At 39.4% G+C, this 20,147-nt stretch overlaps 1 protein-coding gene across 2 annotated transcripts in view; it reads left to right on the top strand.

Annotated features, from left to right (window-relative positions):
- Window positions 1-12,107: 12,107 nt before the first annotated feature.
- The window catches only part of TRIQK (triple QxxK/R motif containing), a 68,902-nt gene continuing 60,862 nt past the window's right edge, over window positions 12,108-20,147 (top strand). Inside the window, exon 1 of one of the 2 annotated variants that reach the window (XM_083359699.1) lies at window positions 12,108-12,165. The gene's annotated coding sequence lies outside the window, so the exon portion shown is untranslated. Of the gene's footprint in view, window positions 12,218-20,147 lie in introns of both variants that reach the window. The other variant, XM_083359697.1, reaches the window with a different exon arrangement.

Below are 20,147 nucleotides of genomic sequence, written 5' to 3'. Positions count from 1 at the left end.
TGGTATCCTGCTGCGGCGTCTCAGGGGGCTGGGAGTGGGAGGCACCGTTTTACGGTGGTTCTCCTCCTACCTCCAGGGCCGCTCGCAGTCGGTGTTGACAGGAGGGCAGAGATCCGCCCCGAGGTCTCTCATTTGTGGAGTCCCTCAGGGGTCGGTTCTCTCGCCCCTCCTGTTCAACATCTACATGAAGCCGCTGGGCGAGATCATTCGTGGTTTTGGGGTGGGGTATCACCAGTACGCTGATGATACCCAACTTTTTCTTTCCACCCCGAACCAACCCAGTGATGCCCTCTCCGTGATGTCCCGGTGCCTGGAGGCGGTTCAGGTCTGGATGGGGAGAAACAGGCTTCGTCTCAATCCCGCCAAGACTGAGTGGCTGTGCATATCGGCGTCTCGGGTTAACCAAGTTATTCCACCTCTAACGATGGGGGGTGAGGTGTTACCCCCCGTTGATAGGGCTCGCAACTTGGGCGTCCTCCTGGATTCACGGCTCAATTTTGAAGATCACATAGGAGCCGTGACCAGGGGGGCTTTTGCACAGGTTCGCCTGGTGCGCCAGTTGCGTCCCTATCTGGACCGAGACGCCCTACGCACAGTCACTCATGCGCTTGTGACCTCCCGTTTGGACTACTGCAACGCTCTCTACATGGGGCTGCCCTTGAAGACCACTCGGAGGCTTCAACTGGTGCAGAATGCGGCCGCGCGAGTTGTAATGGGGGTTTCCCGATACTCCCATGTAACACCTCTACTCCGCGAGCTGCATTGGCTTCCGGTTGCCCTCCGGGTGAAATTCAAGGTGCTGGTTATCACCTATAAAGCCCTACATGGCCTGGGTCCGGGTTATTTGAGGGAACACCTGCTGCCGGCATCAAACGCCCTTCGCCCAGTGCGCTCCCACAGGGAGGGTCTGCTCAGGGTTCCGCCGGTGAGAGATTGCCGGCGGGTGACACCCAGGGATAGGGCCTTCTCAGTGGGAGCGCCTGCCCTCTGGAACCAGCTGCCGGTAGAGCTGAGGACTGCTCCCGACCTCCGATCATTCCGCCGGGGCCTGAAGACCTGGCTCTTTGAGCTCTCGGGCCCAGGCTGAGGAGAAAATTTTAACTGGGGTTTTAATCTACAGGGTGAATTTAATGCTTTTTTAATTGGTTTTAACTTTTGTATGTTTCGATTTTAATTCCCTGTAAACCGCCCTGAGTCCTCAGGGAAAGGGCGGTATACAAATGCAAATATTAAATTAAATTATTAAATTAATTTAAATAATAAAGTAGTTGTCTTTATTCAAAAGTAGGGTCTAGCTATATGTAAAGGAAAATGGCCATTTTAACTGTTGCTGAAATACTAATATTTCTGCGAATAATAATGTACCCTTTATAACTCAGATGTCTTATAGTGCAGATGTCTTATTAATCTATTGGGTCTAATTTGGATTTTAGACATCTTTGACAGCAATGGAAGAATTCATTTTAAAAACTGATTTTGAAGAGCTTTAGATTCTTTAATGATACTGCAATCTAAATTATGTAATGCAATATATAAATTATTTAGAGTACTGTCAGCACTGAGTAATGCATATTTAGTCTGCAAAGACAATTAAATAAACAACCAGTGTCAGGAAAAGTATTTTTATAGTGACCACTCACATGGTAAGCAGGCTTCAGAATTATAGGTGGGTTAAAGGCTAACTTAAATCTTTTTGATGCAATAGCTCTACTTTGGATCCAATCCAATGTATTAAGTCACTAGTAGTACATTACAAAACAAAACCCTAGGTATACTTTAGTCTTATTTTGTTAAAGTTGAAACTGGAAGTTCTAAATGAATTGGTACTTGATGTGGAGATGGGCAGCATATAAATTTAATAAATACATTTTCATTAAATTAAAGCTGGTCTCACTGATAAAGCAGATATAACAGAATGTTACTCTTTAGATAGGAAATCAACTTGATAAAAATAGAATGGACTTCAAAATTCAGAGTAAATTATGTATCTAACAAATCAACTGAAATGGGCCAGCTAAATTTAAGGACTGACGTGCCTCACATTTATGAACCCAGAGCTCAAAATGAACATGTTGTTTGATGTATCAACTTAAGAGAAAGCATCTTGGGGAAAAAACAAACCTCAAACGATTCAAGCAATTGCAAGAAGACAACAAACTAGTTAGTATCTTTGACTCAATTCTATTTGAATCACAGTATCTAAAGATGGAGTTATATATGAGAAATATTATCTATGAAAGAAACATCTGAGTAAATCTGAGAAGGATTGTTAGATCAAAACCATAACAGCAATTGCTGGATGGCAATTTGAAGATGCAATGTTGGTAGACTGAAATACCATTCTTTAGAACTGCCTGGAATTTTGGGAATGATACTCCCAACACACCTAGAGAATACCAAGATAGAGAAGGATATTTTATATGATTTCTTTTGGCATGTTTCAAGTTCTGCAGATACAGGAGTGCATGATACAACTGAAGAAGCAAAAAGGTTAGTGAAAAGATGAATGTGAAAGTAGAGATGGACAGTGCTCCTGGGAAAAGGAGGAATTTTAATTTAACCTGCACTCTTCTTCTACTTTAAAAGAAAACTCTCGTCTGTAACAATGGCATGAGTGGGCTTCGAAGAGCGAACCAATATGATATATGACTTGAGTGCAATACATGACAGCTTTAGTGCACATTATCTGCAGTCCGTCATGGAATAATGTGTCACATTAGCTGCTGGAACCTTCCTGGCTTGATTTAGGTGACTTCATCTGTAATTATTTGACTACTTTGAACTGCTTTGGTCAACTGACTCCTGGATTACTCTGCTAATGAATCTAGTTTGTTGAATGAGCATAAAAAAACATTTAGTTAAGCATAGAAAATCTAAATTATGACAGGAATGATATTCAAAATTTCAGAATAATATGTTTTGAAAACTGATTTTTTCTAAATGAGAATATTTAATATTAATAAAAATAGATTTGAGAAGCAGCAAATGCAGCAGCAGTATGTCAAAACTGTATCATGTATATAAAATACATAGGTTTTTTTCCTGCAGTTTTAGCCTTGCGTACAAACAAGTTATAATACTCATTAGCTGTTAGGTGAAGAGTAGACATAAATTTCCATAGCATTGACAAAAGATTGAACTCCACAATAGTGCCAAAGGGAGCAGATTAACAACATAATAAAAAATTAATGAAGGCTGAAGGGGAAAAATCTTGTTTAAGTAAAATGACTTTACTAGAAGGTCTATATTTGCCAACTTCTGGTATTTTATTTGTTTAAGCATCATGTTCACTGTTTTTTTAATTAGAATGCAATGTCACATTTTCAAGTCATTCCCTTTTTCTCACCCCATCCCATATCAGAAGTAGCGTAAAGGTGTCTTTAGCAGATCTGCCTTTATGCTAGTGTTTATCCAACATATATTTTGCAACAGACATGATCTAGCACACTTCACTGACAGCGCTGGGATGTGCATAAGTTTATTGGTCATTTACCTGCCCCCTTAATTCTGATTGCTAGACACTGTTTTATGAAATCCTTTTGATCTGGATGTAGGAGAAACTGAACATCTGATATCATCAGGGGCTTTTGCTGGCAGAGTTCCCAAATAGCTCTTTGTACCTTTGTAATTGACTTCATTTTGGCAGTAACACAAAGTGCCATTGTGATGATTGCCAAGCACACACCAATCTCAACTGCTTAATTTTAACATGCATGCTCTCTGTAGCTGTTTCCTGGCAACTTTCAGGTACTGCTGGCCATAATGTCAGAAGTCCTTGGTCACTACCAAGACTGCTATTTCCTTGCAAATAATTATGCCAGGCAGAAGCATCAGAACAGCCCTCTTTCGTATCATCCTATGTTCCCCTATCCATGGGATACTCATGTTCAAAAAAAGTTCTAATGATAGATAAGAGGTATGGACTACAGACTATGCATCTCCTCTTATTTTCTGTCACCTATTAATTAGGCACCTGTAGTTCTAAGTGTAACAGAGTGAACGCCTGTTACTTGTCCCAGCTTCTGCCAACCTAGCAGTTCGAAAGCACGTAAAAAATGCAAGTAGAAAAATAGGGACCACTACGGTGGGAAGGTAACAGCGTTCCGTGCGCCTTTGGCGTCTAGTCATGCCGGCCACATGACCACAGAGACGTCCTCGGACAAGCGCTGGCTCTTCGGCTTTGAAACAGAGATGAGCACCAGCCCCTAGAGTTGGAAACGAGTAGCATGCATGTGCGGGGGGACCTTTTAGTTCTAAGTGTCAATCTAAAATAGCTCCTCACTGTTCCACTCCATTTTAGGGAGTATGGTCAATAGCTATTTTCTCACTGATAGGTGATGGTTGGTGGGAACAGAAAAGAATATGGGGGAATATCTCTACTTACTGTCTTTATTACTGTGACAGAATGGAGACAACCATGGAGTCATCACAATTTATGCTGACTTTTCCTGATGCCTGAAAGACTGATGGATAGAAATTTAACTTAGTTATGAGGAATTTAATAGAATAATAAGAGACAGGCTTATTATTGTAAAACAACAGAATATTATTTAGGCCACTGAATTAAATTGCTTGCCCAGTTCAGGAATCAAATTAAAACATCCCTGATAAACGGCTTTCTAATCTCTGCTTGAACATATTTACTGAAGAGAACCCACACCATTTTGACAATTGATTGCATTGTTTTTTTTATTGAAAAGTTTTAAAATACATTTTTAAAAACATAAACTCCCTCCCTCCCCCTCCCCCCCACTTTCCCACCCTTCCCCTCCCCCCCTGACTTCCCAGAGCTGAATACAGGGTATAAACTTTGACCAACCTAAGCTAAAATATGCTAACCAACTAAAAAAAGACACTTTAGATTCTATCGCACTTTAACTCCTCTTAACATAACTAAATAACTAAATAATAATAACTAATTAATAATACATCATATAATACTAATACTTATTCATATACTAAATGAAACTTTCTAGTCCCATATTTATTCTGAATATAATCAATCCATCTTCTCCATTCCAAAATATATCTCTGTTGTGAGTGTTCTTTCAAATATGCTGAAATCTTTGCCATTTCCGCCAGGTTTGAAACTTTTAAAGTCCACTCTTCTAGAGTAGGCAGTTTTTCCCAGATATCCATCACTATGGGCTCCTGAAAATTCTGGGCCCATTTTATCATGCAATCTTTAACAAGTTCCGTTTCTGAATCTATTTCTATCAGTGCATTATATATCCTCCTTATATGTGCTGGACTTTGATCTCTTATTTGTTTAACCAAATTTTCATCGATTGTCGAAATACCAATTTTCTGATCCTCCTTCCATCTAGCTTGTAACTGAACATACTGAAACCAAGTCCGCACTATTCTTTCTTCTTTTAAAATATTGAATGGCTTTAATTGCCATACATTCCTTTCCATTCTAAGAATATCTTTATATGTAGTCACATCATGTTTAAATCCCACACTTATATTTTCTATTGCATGTTTAGGTATTGCCCAGATTGGTATTTTATAATTTAGCTTATGTCAATTGATTGCATTGTTAAATTGTTCAAAGTGCTATGAAATCTGTTACTTTATTTTTTCTTCTTAAATTAATTAATCTAAACCTACACACTGGAATGATAGAGAACAGATCTTGATTTTTTTTCTCTTATGATATCCCCTCAGTTATTTGAAAAGAACTTTCAACTTCTTCCTATCTTGTCTTCTCAAGGATAAACATGCCTTATCCTTCCTATATTTCTTTATAGGATTTAGTTTATCCTTCTTTGAATAAGCTTTTATTTCTTTGACTCCTGAAAAGTTTAAATGATTGATCAAATAAAAATAAATTAGTACATCCTATGATTTGGAAACCATACTCTATTCATATAGATTAAAACTCTATTTGCATTCTTTTCAGCTGCATCACACTTCTGGCTTATTCAGATTACAATGAACTATGATTCCATGATGTTTTGCACAAGTACTTTTACTTTGTTTCATATGGCATAACAGAATATAGCATTAATTTGGTATTCATGCTGCTGCTTCTTACTGAGAGATCCTTGTGAGGTTTACCAGCTGGAAAGTACAGATTATTTATCCATGACAGTCACATTGCCCAGGGTGCATCATGAGGAGGCTAGTCTACATTGCACCCCTGCACAAGTACTAATACCAAGCCATAAATTCATTATTATACACCTTTGCATTCAATTTCAGTTCCAGTAAAAAATACATTTGCCTCTATAAAATGCATATATAAATTTTATTTCTCACTTCTATAGTATTAGACATTCTGACCAATTCTGGGCCAGCTACAAATTTGATAAGCATACTCTTTCCCATTCTTCATCAAACTTATTATTAAAATAGTGAGCAGAAAGTTGAATCAGTTGGTACCATCAATATAAAACAAAGCAAGTTAGCTTCAGAAACTGTAGCATCTGATTCAGGTAAAATTAGACTTTAACTATATCCTTGAAACAATGAAATCAGTGGGTCATGATGTAACATTAATAAGGTCTTAATAATAGTGATATACAGCCTTTAAGCTGTATGAGATACTGCAATAATGCATTGTTGGTCTATTAATTACACTTCAACAAATAGGCAGACAGTAATTTTATACAACTCTTGTGATGAAGTGCAATTTGCACCATTTAATAAATTTACCAAACCTATATATTATCACATCTTGTAATTCTTGGTGATCCATGGCAATTCAAAGGTGCATAGTAAAATGTAACAATATTGATTAATCAAGTAGTGCAAATTTCATAAAAAAGAACCCTGGCAAGATCCCTAACATTGAAATGCCCTCTGAAACAATTCAGTTTTAACTAGCTTCTGGAAAGCTGCTACCATGGATCCATGGCTTGGATGTAGAAATGGCTTTGGATCCCCATCGAATCCAGAAGTGGGCATTCCCAGCAACTTCCTCATAAGTATTCCTCAGATGAGTCAAATCTGATTGGAAGAAACAACCCTGATCATAGCTAGGTATTAATACAAAGAATAGAATAGAATAGAATAGAATAGAATAGAATAGAATAGAATAGAATAGAATAGAATAGAATAGAATAGAATAGAATAGAATAGAATAATAACTTTATTGTCACTTTGAATGTACACTAATCTGCATACATTAAAATGAAATTTCATTGTATACAGCTCAAAGGGTCACCACCTCTGATATACACTACATAAATATAACAAAAATAAATAAATACAGAATCATGCATATACCCACATATATTATATGACATAGAAACAACATTCTGGTTATGTATACATGTGCATGGTGAGAAAAATGAATATTGTGAGCTTACCAAACAGATGGCATAGGGAACAAAGCTATTACAGAATTGGGTAGTCCGGCTAGAAATATTTCGAACCCTCCTCCCAGAGGGGAGTAACAGAAACAGACTGTGTGTGAGGTCTCTAACAATGCTTTGAGCTCTAAGTACATAGCGCTTATAAGCAGCATCCTGAATACCAGGAAGCAAGCTTCCTATGATCTTCTCAGCTGTCCTTACCATTTTCTGTATGGACTTTCTATCTGAGGCACTGCTGCCACCAAACCAGACAAGCGATGCAATTTTTTAAAGACATAAAGAACTAAATAGGTGAAACTAGCACTTGGTCTTAGAATAAAGCTTCTGCTGTTTGCTGGAGTCTCATAGATGCACTAAAACTTCCTGAGCTTATACGGAGATATTTTCAGCAATAATTTTATAAAGATATTAATAATAAACAATTACTTATAAAACCAATAATGAAAATTTTGTATAATATCATTGTATTGTACTACTATTTACAATTACAGCAACTAAAATCTATGAACTACAACACAGACCACTTTATAATAGCATCGAGTTCATTTCACTTCTATTATGAGGTAAGACCCACTGATGAATGAAGGCAAATATACGCGTCCGAGGATTCTGTTTCAAGATCCAATATGAGTCGATCACTGGGACTGGAGGTTGGTTTTTCCAAGCTCTCAGACTCGTGCTGAAGCCCATCCTCAGGGAACTTCTCAATCTCCAGAATGTGGTTGGAGACATCCTGGAGATTGAGAAGATCCCTGACGATGGGCTTTAGCATGAGTCCGAAAGCTTGGAAGAACCAACCTCTGGTCCTGATGACCGACTGAGATTGAATCCTGCAAGATCCACTGAGGTCAGTGGAACTTTCTCCCAAGTACAGAACAGAATTAAGTGTCAGCATCTTTCAACAGTAGAAAACCTGTTAAATCTATTTTTAAAGAAACAAAACAAAATAAAGGGGGGGAAATGTATGATGTTCAAATATAAATAAAATCTGCCCCACTTCATGAGGAAATGTTAGAGCACTCAACATCTATGTTCTCAATAAGTAAATAACACATTCTTTGGCTACATTATGACCAGATTATATCTATTAGTTACTGCTGTGCACCATGTAAATCTCCAGATTCCCCTGGGAGATGAGAAAATCATTTCAGACTTCAATAACTAACAATCAGTTATTGCTCTGGGCAATAATAAAGCGGAATGCAATTACCTAAAGTGAAGTTAGTAGTGTAACAAATGAAATACAGATTTCTTCCTTTCTTTCTCTCTCAAAGTAAATGTAGCATCTCCTCATCACACACAACTGCATAGTGTCATAGTGGCCTTTAAAATGCATTATTTGAACACTCTGCTTGACTCCTTGAAATATATGTGATTAAAACTTACAGAAACAAAGATAGTCTTTATACCATTACTATTGTGGTTAGTAAATGGGTTGAAAGACAAAGAGCTATAAAAGCAGAACAAAAAAAAACATTCCTCTAGTAAAGCAGGCATCTTTAAAATCTATTTATTTCTGCATACCCTTCTTTATAAAAGTCATAGTATTTTTTTAAACACACACACATGCACAAATGAATACATGCTTAGGATGCAAATAATTATAGAATAATTACTATGGATTGAAAAGACATTATAGTGCTTAAATATAATTTTTATATATAAAAATTAAGACTGATGCCAGAGTTTTTTTCTCTCCTTCTCTCTTTGTTTCATGATTTTAGATTGTACATCTGAAGGCAGAAACTATCTTACTACTAATCTAAGCAAACCACTCTGGAATCTTTTTAGTTAAAGGTCAATGTAAAATTAACAAATCTGATTTTCATTTCCTAAGGGAGATAAAAATATAAATATTACCTTTGGAGGTAAAAAGTTATATGGAAGACTAATTGTAGCTTTTTGTTGTCAATAAACTTGCTTCAGGAATTTGTCCTATTCAATGTTTGCTAAATGGTATTTTCGTTTATGTCAGTGCTTTGAATTTGGCTACAAAACCCATTTTTTAAGTACTGGCATGAGGAGACACAAAAAATAAATTAAATGCATCTTCCAGTGAAGCAAGTACTATGAAGAATTAAGTAGGACAAATTCTTACTCTGTCTGGTACATTGACAGTATAAACAATGCAAAGAATAGTAGTAATCAAAACATAGTTTCATGTTGAGATGAAACTTTCTAGAGCCTCAGTTGTGGGGAGTTTATGATTTTTCCATTTTTGTATTTCTGATCATAATTATGTCCCTGAGGCAGCGAGAGCTGGGACTTGTCATTTCCCATTTCCCTTTCCAAAACAAGATTGTCTTTTATATAAAAATCCAAAAGTTGATGCCAGAACAATAATAACTGTAAACAAAATATGTTATTATCTTTAAAATCAAGAATGCATAATTTAGTGGCATTGTTGAATAAATAATGAAAAAAACCTCATATACTCTAGACAATTCAGGGTAAAGCCAAAAGGCAATGTTTAATGAAATATTGACTCACATTGTCAACAAAATGATAGCGGACAACTATATGGATGACAGCATTTAGTAAAATTCTATAAAATCAATAGGGTGAAAGCAAGGGATGGGGAGAAAGACTCAATGGCTCAGTCTTCAGATAGTGGAATATGAAGCTATTTGTCCTTATTCCCAACATGAGAGAGGTTTAAGTGATAGTGCACAACTTTTCTGATGGCCAACTTTATTTTCAGAGGGTTCCCTAGTGAGGAGAATGCTTACCTAATAAAATTATTATAAACTACTTCAAGTTATTCATAGTCATTCAGTATTTATTACACAAATTTATATGGCCATGCAACTCATACAGTGACTCTGTGCGGCTTACATTATCACTATATCTTTTCATTGAATCAAGTTAACATAATATGGATAGAAAAGCAGAGACATGAGTTCATAAGTTGTGTCTAAATGCGCAAAGCTCTGTTGCATGTATACCCTTTAGTTGGTTAGGTTTTTTGGTTTTTGGTTTCCAATTAGATGTCTTTTTTTTATCTTGATATATTTAACTATAATTTGCTCAGCATAGTTGTGAAGTCAGAGAGCTTCAGAAATGAAATCATAAATATCCTTTAAAATAATGACTATACCAATCAGTATAACCCAGTCCCATGAAGTAGAGCAAGGTACAAAAGGTATTCTGAAAAGAGTACATGTTTTTATTTATGTATTGTATTGTCTGTTTTCACAGCTGAAAGGGGAAAAATAGGCTTGAAGAATGTTTGGGGCAAATCTGAATGTAAGGCAGATTGTTGTGTTTGGGATAACAATGTCTCCAAGGGTGAAGGTTTTTTAAATATTTATATACATGACAGGAAATAAAGGGGGTACTTGGGGACACAATCCCAAAGGATGTGAAAATCTGGTTGTTGTCCCTGAAGACTATAGCCATGGAGACTTAAGCTGGTGTTTGTTTGCATGGTAATAGAAAATGGACTTAGCTTTACTACTGCTGTGACTGCTACTGCCACTGCTGCTACAACCCGTAACAGCAGCTGCTGGAATCTCTGCAGACAACTGCTTGTATCATAAGCTTTTTTGTTACTACACAAGTAATGCATTTCACAATTGCTCCTATCAAGAGTCCTCAATTTGGGCCTGCCAAGTATTCATTTATTTACTGGACTTAAATATCAATGCATAGTAAATATTTTTTATTCTCTTGAGGTTTAACCATTTTTTTCACCAACTAGACACATCTTACAAAACACTTTCCTTTATGAAGGTTAGGCTAAAAGCTCAAAATGGGCATGCTTATGTATCTAAATGTCCCCTTGAACTGGGGTACAACACCCTCACTACTACACCACCCTGCCAAGCCCAACTTCTGCTGACTTCATGGATGCACACCTCATTTTCTTGGCAACAAACAGGGTATTGCCCTGCTATTGCCTCCTTAGAGTTGGGAGAAATTGTCTGGCCTGAGATCACAGAGCTGGCTTCCAGCCTAAGCCATAACTTGAACACAGGTTCTGCTGGTTTCTAGCTAAGTGCCATACCCACTACACCAGGGGTCTTCAAACCTGGCCCTTTTTTGACTTGTGGACTTCAACTCCCAGAATTCCATATGCTGGCTCAGGAATTCTGGGAGTTGCAGTCCACAAGTCATAAAGGAGCCAAGTTTGAAGACCTCTGCACTACACCAAACTGTAGTGACTCATGACTCCCAAGTAATAACTCAGTCCAACACTCTACTTCTCCAGAACTGGATACAGGTAGTCCTCGAGTTACAACAATTGAGCCCAATGTTTATGTTGCTAAGTGAAACATTTGTTAAGTGAATCGTCACATTCATTAAGTTAGTAACATGGTTGTTCAGTGAATCTGGATTCCCCATTGACTTTCCTTGTCAGGTTGCAAAAGGGTATCCCTGATCCCAGGACACTGCAACCATCAAAAATATGAACCAGTTGCCAAACATATAAATTTTGATCATGGGGATGTTGCAACGGTCATAAGTGTGAAGCACAGTCAGAAGTCACTTTTTTCACGGCCGTTGTAACTTTGAACGATCACTAAATTAACTGTTGTAAATCGAGGATATCTGTACTATAGTTCCCATCCTCATCAGCTGATAGGCTGGTTGTACGGGAGGATCAAACACATCTGCGGATCGGACAATAGGCAACCGCCGAAAAAGGTCTTAGAAGCAGAAGAGGAAACTGAGATGGGGAATGGGGGCTGCCGCTCTTCCTCAACTAGCGGCGCTACCTCCTAGAGCAGCCTTCGCCTCCCGCGGGCGGCCAAGAGAGGCGGGCCGTTTCCGCCTAACGAGGGAGGCGTAATCTCCGCCACCGAAGAGCAGCGGAGGCAGAGCTGATATGCTTGACTCAGAGGTACCGAGGCAATAACCACTACGACTGGGAGAGCGGCGGCTGTGGGGAACGGGTAGGGACGCAGAATAAACCGCTCTCCTTTTAGCTTGAGAATTTTGTGGGCGCGCACGCCTGGCAAGCTCAAAGGAACAGCCATCATAATCACAGCTCATTTCGAGGAAGAGACAGGGCGGATCATTCCGTTAGTCAAACTTCGTACTTCCTCTCTGATTGGTAGGGGAAGAAGCTCTTAGGTCGTTATTGGTTAGAACTTGCTGCCCATCTAAATAGCGTCTCAGCTCATACGTATTTTCTTTGGAAGGGGACTTGTTCAGACAGAGATAGAGCCGCCATATTGATTTCGGGCAATTTCAATTGGGCAATGAGGGGGAAAGAGGAAGAACTGGCAAGGGAGATTCAGTTCTCCACTGATTTAAATCTTTGCATTCCCTTGTTTAGCCTCAAGTCTCCCATAAAGTGAAAAGGAATACATTTTTTTTAAGTAGGAGGGAGGGCAATTATTCCTTCTGCCATCTCTCTGATTGTTTTTCATATGGGTTTTCTTGCCAACCTCGCTTAATTGGAGGGATCGCTTTCCTAAAGACGGATTACTTTGGGAAATTTTGCGGTGTTCGCCCGTAATTTTAGAAATCGCTAGCGAGGAATAAGATAGTCCCAACTTTGGGTCCGCTGATGGAGGGGAAAAGTAATCCTGATTATATCTAGTGACCAAAGTAGATAGCGCTAAATGGTAAGAAATGATGAAAATTGGGAAAATGCAACTCAGTGTTTTTCAAACGTGGCAACTTTATTTATTTATTTTTATTTATTTTAATTCCATTTATATCCCGCCCTTCTCCGAAGACCGAGGGCGGCTTACAAGCTTAGCAGTAGCCTTCATTCTATGTGTATGCCTGCTTATTAGGGCTTTCACACACCCCCCAAGCGGCATTATTACAAAGTCAGCTTAATTGCCCCCAACAATCTGGGTGATGTGTACATTACAACTCCCATAATTCCCCAATCAGCTTGCTTGCCAGATTATTCTGGGAGTTGGAAGTCCACAGATATTAAAGTTGCCAAGTTTGAAAAATAGTGATATAACTCATGGGATATATTAATCATTTGCTACATGCTTCCAGCCTTGGATATTCCAGAAGTGCAAATATCTCTTGAATAGGGATCACCGAAGGTATAGTTCCCAAAACATCTGTAAACCAAGATTAGGTTATAGGTAGGAATTATCTGACTTGCTTTTTTTCTCTTAAGGACTGTAAAGTTTTGTTCCACATCTATCCCCTTACCCTTCATTTTGATAAGAGAGGGCACACCAGAGGGGTTAATTTCTATTTGTGCTGATGATCTTGGGTTTATAACTAGCTGATGTTAATAACAAAATATTATCTTAGAGCTGGTATCTGTAAATATGGATATTTTTGGCCAGGATGATTGGGTTTGTGAGACTAAATCCCTTTTTTTCAGTCACAGATAGAGATAACAATGGGTCAAACAGTGAAGATTACAGATGTTAAATTGTTTTCTCATTACCTCCCTTTCCCATCAAATTACACACTTTGCTGTTCATTAGGACATTAGGACTGATGGTAGGCCTTTGGTGGTCTCTGAGCTTGCTTGTTTTGCTGATGTTTCATTACCCAAACTAAGTAATATCATCAGTGCTAGGACCGGTGTTGACAGAATATGTTTGCAGAGTTCTAGAATGGTAAAGTTCAATTTAATTGGACCCTTGAAAGTATAAATCCAAGATTGCTAAGCACATTGATTTGTGCTTCTTAGATTGTAAGCCGCCCTGAGTCTTCGGAGAAGGGTGGGATATAAATGGGATTTAAAAAAAAAAGATATTGACATTAAACTGGCAGGAATAGCCAACACCCCAGAAGACAAGCTCAGGATCCAAAAAGATCTTGACAGACTTGAACAATGGGCCCTATCCAACAAAATGAAATTCAATGTGGAGAAAATCAAGTTTTACACCTGGCAAGGAAAAAGCAAAGGTACAAGTACAGGTTAGGCGAAACCTGGCTCAAAATCAGTAACTCTGAGAGGAACCTTGGAGTGCTTAGTGCAGGGGTGTCAAACTCAATTTCATTGAGGGCCGCATCAGCATTGTGGTTACCCTCAGGGGGCCGGATGGGTATGGCCAGGGTGGGCGTGGCTAGAGTGTGTATGGCCTACTGGGTGGGCATGGCCAGCTCTACATCGTTTGCATCAAGGGTGCCTATGGGGGCCTGGGCAGGAGTGGGACAGATCTGAGGGTCTCTGGCAGAAGGAGGGTCTCTGGGCCAGGGCCAAGGCAGTGGGGGCCTTTCCCTCACTGTTTCCAGGATGGCTTCGCGGGCCGCATGAAACCACTTCGTGGGCAGGATCTGGCCCCCGGGCCTTGTGTTTGACATGTCTGGCTTAGTGGATAATCACTGAAATAGTCGCCAGTGTGTGAGAACAGCCAAAAAAACTAATATGATCCTTGGTTGTAGAAACAGGCATAGAATCAAAATCACGTGAAGTATTAGTACCACTTTATAAAGCCTTAGTAAGACCACACCTGGAATACTGCAGTTTTGGTCAGCACATTACAAAAAAGATGTTGAGACTTTGGAAAAAGTGCAAGGAAGAGCAACTTAGGCCTGGAGGCTAAAACGTGAAGAACAGTTGCAGGATTTGGGTTTGGCTAGTCTAGAGGGGACATGATAGCAGTATTCCAAAATTTGAGAGGCTGCCACAAAGAGGAGGGCGTCAGTTTATTTTACAAATAACCAGATGGCAGGACAAGAAACAATGGATGGAAATTAATCAAAGAGAGAAGCAACCTGGAATTAAGGAGAAACTTCTTAACAACCGCTGGAATAGCTTGCCATCAGAAGTTGTGGGTGCTTCATCACTGGAGGTTTTTAAGAAGACGCTGGACAGTCACTTGTCTGAAATGATATAGAGCAGACATGTCAAACACAAGGCCCGGGGGCCAGATCCGGCCCGCGAAGTGGTTTCATGCGGCCCGTGAAGCCATCCTGGAAACAGTGAGGGAATGGCCCCCACTGCCTTGGCTCTGGCCCAGAGACCTTCCTTCTGCCAGAGACCCTCAGATCTGTCCCACTCCTGCCCAGGCCCCCATAGGCACCCTTGATGCAAACGAGTTGGCCACGCCCACCCAGTAGGCCATACACACTCTAGCCACGCCCACCCAGTAGGCCACGCCCACCCAGGCCATACCCACCCGGCCCCCTGACGACAACCACAATGCTGATGCGGCCCTCAATGAAATTGAGTTTGACACCCCTGATATAGAGTCTACTGCTTGAGCAGGGGGTTGGAGTAGAAGACTTCCAAGGTCACTTCCAGCTGCACTCTATTCTGATTCCGATTTTGCTGTTTATGGCAGCAACAGATAACCTTGTAAATCATTAGACAGGCTTTGACCCCAAAGTGGATGGGATCTCACATTTTTGTTTTGAGCCATGGTTTTCTGACAAATCAGAGTTATAAGGGTTTATATACATCATCCTAAACTATAAACCTCAATAGTTGGGCTTCTACAGTGTGCTAAATCAAAAACAAATGAACTTTTGTATAGCTGTATTTTTTGTATGAATTTAGTCTGGTTCTTCTTCTCTCTATTGCTTATTCCATTGATGGCAAACCTTTTAGAGACCGAGTGACCAAACTGCAACCCAAAACCCACTTATTTATCGCAAAGTGCCGGGGCTGCATCAGCATTGTGGTATTCTCAGGGGGATGGGGGGGCGTGGCCCACTGGGTGGGCGTGGCTGCAGTGGTCACGGCAGACTGGGTGAGCGTGGCCGGGGCCAGGGTGGCGGGGGCCAGGCCCTTGCCATCTTTGGGGCATCCCCAGGGGGCGAATGCCGCTTGCTCGCTCACTTCCTGCCCTGTCGCTTCCAAATGCCATGTGCTCACTACTATGGTGAACTCTGCTGGGGCAACGGCATGCGTGCCCACAGAGAGAGGGCTCGGAGTGCTGCCTCTGGCACGCGTGCTATAGGTTTGCCACCACTGGCCTATTCAGTCACCTGTCATGGAAAAAAAAAATCACTTTTTGAAGAGGCCAGAGCATTTGGAACCAGACCAAGGCCATGTGAAATTAGTCTAACAGCTGTATATTATCTCCTTCTGTTCTAGATCATCTTCCTAAAGATACTCTTCAGTGGTGCTATTGCAGCTCCAGGAAGTACTCTTTTAAAAAAATTCTATATTCTTATGGATATTGGGTGATCCATCAAGAGTTTTTTGTTTTTAGTTTGCCAGTAGGGGTAGTGGGCTAGGCAATTTTTGGGCTCAGGAAGGAGCAGGCTCACATTTTTACCTTTATACTATATCTTGTAATACAGTCACGAGTATGAGAAGTAGTGTCACTAAACTCCCCTTGATACTAAGAAAATTGTGCCTGTAAATAGCTGTTATACTACTGAATCCAAGCTTGTGTTGGCAGCTGTTCTGCTATCTAAATGTATGCAAGCATATTAAAAATCAGCCTGGTGGCAAATTGTAAAGGGAACTGCTGTTGCTTGGTGCAATCTGGGAACATTTCATTGGAAGCCAATGAGAAATAAAAATTTAAAATCAAAGTAGAACAAGGAGACTCAATATTGTTACTCTGTATTTATATATGCCAAGCCAAAGGATCATATTGTGAGACCCTAAAGAGGAAAACAATGAATTTAAACATGAGCAATGCCTTAGAGGTGCAGAGATAATGGGATTTGGGCTTTTAAAAGAGAATAAGACCTCTGTGCATGTGTTTATTCAGTACAAATATTCAACTGCCCAAGCAAGTTTTGTCTGTACTTTATAGAAACAGGTCAGGGGTTTCAAAATTGATGAGTTCATAGTGGTGACCATGATAGAGTGAAGGAATTTCTAAATCCAGCTGATGTTTCTAAACCTGTATCCAGGGCTTTTTTTCTCACAGAACACTCAGAACGGAGTTCTGGCACCTTTTTTGGATGGAACCTTGTAGGGTAGGCAAAGTGGGTTGTATGACATGTGTGAGTTCCGGCACCTTTTTCTTTTACGAAAAAAGCACTGCCTGTATCTAGGGCAAACATGGAATGAATATGTATAGAGGAATTAATATTTCTTATGTTCAGTGTCCACTGAACTTTTTAATTTTAAATAAATGAGTTTTTGTTAAGATTACTTGGAGTTAATGTGACTCTTTATTGAGGAATATTGTTATAAATCCACAAATTCAGTCAGATACAAAAATCTTTAAGAATGTACATTGTGAAAATTCTCAATACTTTGTTATTGTATTGTTTTTTATTTTGGGGTGATTCCATTATTACATTTTTTATTTTATTAGTCCATTTAATAAAAAATGAAAGAACAGTGAAAATACACTAAAAAGAATACATTATGTGTAAAATTAATAAAAATGAACTACAAAAAAGAAAAAAAAAACCTCCATGAACTTGAACTGATAACCCTTGGCATATGATAAATGCTGTATAGTTGCTTATTCTTTTCTGTTTGTAATAAGAATGCCCCAAGAGTCTAATAACAGGTTCAGTTTACAAATACTTCATGCTGTCTTTGGCTGGGCCTTGTTTCTTTTTCCAGAGCAGATGATCTTGGCAAACTGTAAATTGAAGCCAGAGCTGCAACAATTTTTCAACACATTAGCAGCAAATTTAGTGCTTATGATGAAGAGATAGCAATCACATTAGGTTCAACGGTGGTGAGAAGAATGGCGTGAACTGTAAAAGTTCTGCAGAAATCTTAATCAGTTTGTTTCAGCTCCATGTGGTAGCATTTGCCATTTTACTTCTCAAGCAAAACATGCCAGCTTGTATGTTAGCTTTGTGATACACACTAAGAAGAGTCAATCGTTAACTTTTACAGTTCTAGCTTCAGCAGGTTATGAACATTGAACTGTGTAATCTGTAGTTTATTGTGACTCTGTTGTCCTAAGGCCAGGATTCTTGGCTTTTTTTCAGGGGGAAGTTTGCCTTTGGTCTTGGAATGCTTGCACTTCCAAAAATAGAAAAACAGGAAACTAGATTTTGATTTTGTGCCGTTTGATTAAAATTAAATGTAGAAACTACATTTCTTCAGCCATTTCTTTCATAGTTTACCTCTTCAGTTTACATGGTAGCTTTTGGAAGTCTCAGTGGGCTGTATCAAAGGCTTTTAAAAGGCCTGAATGCAACCTTGGAGACTTGGATTGTGCATCGTTGCATGTTTTGAGTGCTTTAATTCTGCATTTTTTATAGAATACATGAATGAAATGATCCTATTTATTGGATCATCTACATTTTAAAATATTGAAAGTGAGCTGTTTCCCATGTAACAAGTTCAGAACTGAAAATGTATGTTGCTATCTAAACAGTGTATATATATTTACATTTTAGAACTAGCAGCCAGTTTAAGCAGTATTGCCAATTACTATTTGAAAGGCCAGAGTTATATATTGTCCCAAAGCAGACATAGAAATCGTGTACTAAAGCTTAATGTACTTGATGGTTAGATATATCCATCATCAATATCAAATGCACTTTCCTGGTACCTTATGCAATAAATACAGTTGCAAGAAAAAGTATGTGAACCCTTTGGGATTATGTGGTTTTTTGCATGAATTGGCCATAAAATGCGCTCTAAACGTCATGTAAGTCACAACAATAGAAAAACACAGTCTGCTTAAAATAATACTACACAAACATTAGCTGTTGTCATGTTTTAATTGAAGATAAGATGGAAACATTCACAGTGCAGGGTGGAAAAAGTATGTGAACCTTTGGACTTAATAACTGGTTGACCTTCCTTTGGCAGCAATAACCTCAACCAAACATTTCCTGTAGTTGCAGATCAGACCTGCACAATGATCTGGAGTAATTTTGGACCACTCCTCTGCACAAAACTATTTCAGTGTAGCAATATTCTTGGGATGTCTGGTGTGAATCGCTCTCTTAAGGTCATGCCACAGCATTTCAATCGGGTTGAGGTCAGGACTCTGTCTGGGCCACTCCAGAAGGCGTATTCTGTTCTGTTGAAACCATTGTTTTGTTGAATTACTTGTATGCTTTGGGTCATTGTCCTGTTGCATCACCCATCCTCTGCAGAGCTTCAGTTGGCGGACAGATGGTCGTACGTTTTCCTGCAAAATGTCCTGATAAACTCTGGAATTCATTTTCCCATCAATGACAACAATCCGTCCAGGCCCTGAGGCAGCAAAGCAGCCCCAAACCATGATGCTCCCTCCGCCATGTTTTACAGTGGGGAGGAGGTTTTGATGTTGGTGTGCTGTGCCATTTTTTCTCCACACATAGTGTTGTGTGTTTTTCCCAAACAACTCAATTTTGGTTTCATCTGTCCACGTTTGAAGTTTGCAAAAGAGCACCTGGATGTTCCACAGCACTACTGGCAAAATATACTGTGGACAGTATATCAAGGAAAGCTGGACATGGTCAAACAAGAAATGAGAAGACTGAACATCGACATCTTAGGTATCAGCAAACTAAAATGGACAGGAATGGGTGAATTTAATTCAGATGACCATCAGGTATACTACTGCGGGCAAGAATCCCTCAGAAGAAATGTAGTAGCCTTCATAGTCAATAAAAGAGTAGGAAAAGCAATACTGGGATATAATCCTCAAAATGACAGAATGATCTCAGTTCGAATCCAAGGCAAACCATTCAATATCACAGTAGTCCAAGTCTATGCCCCAACCACCGGTGCTTAAGAGGATGAAATTGACCAGTTCTATGAAGCCCTTCAGCACCTTATAGAACTAACACCAAAAAATGATGTTCTTATCATCATGGGGGATTGGAATGCTAAAGTAGGAAGCCAAAAGATAACCGGAATAACAGGCAAGTTTGGCCTTGGAGTGCAAAATGAAGCAGGGCACAGGCTGATAGAATTCTGTCAAGAGAATACGATGGTCATAGCAAACACTCTTTTCCAACAACCCAAGAGACGGCTCTACACATGGACATCACCAGATGGTCAACACAGAAATCAGATTGACT

This window comes from Vipera ursinii (assembly GCF_947247035.1).
Source record: "Vipera ursinii genome assembly, chromosome: 3".
Taxonomy (NCBI): domain Eukaryota; kingdom Metazoa; phylum Chordata; class Lepidosauria; order Squamata; family Viperidae; genus Vipera; species Vipera ursinii.
Note: the sequence above shows the minus strand (reverse complement) of the source record. Positions and strands in the feature narration are given on the sequence as shown.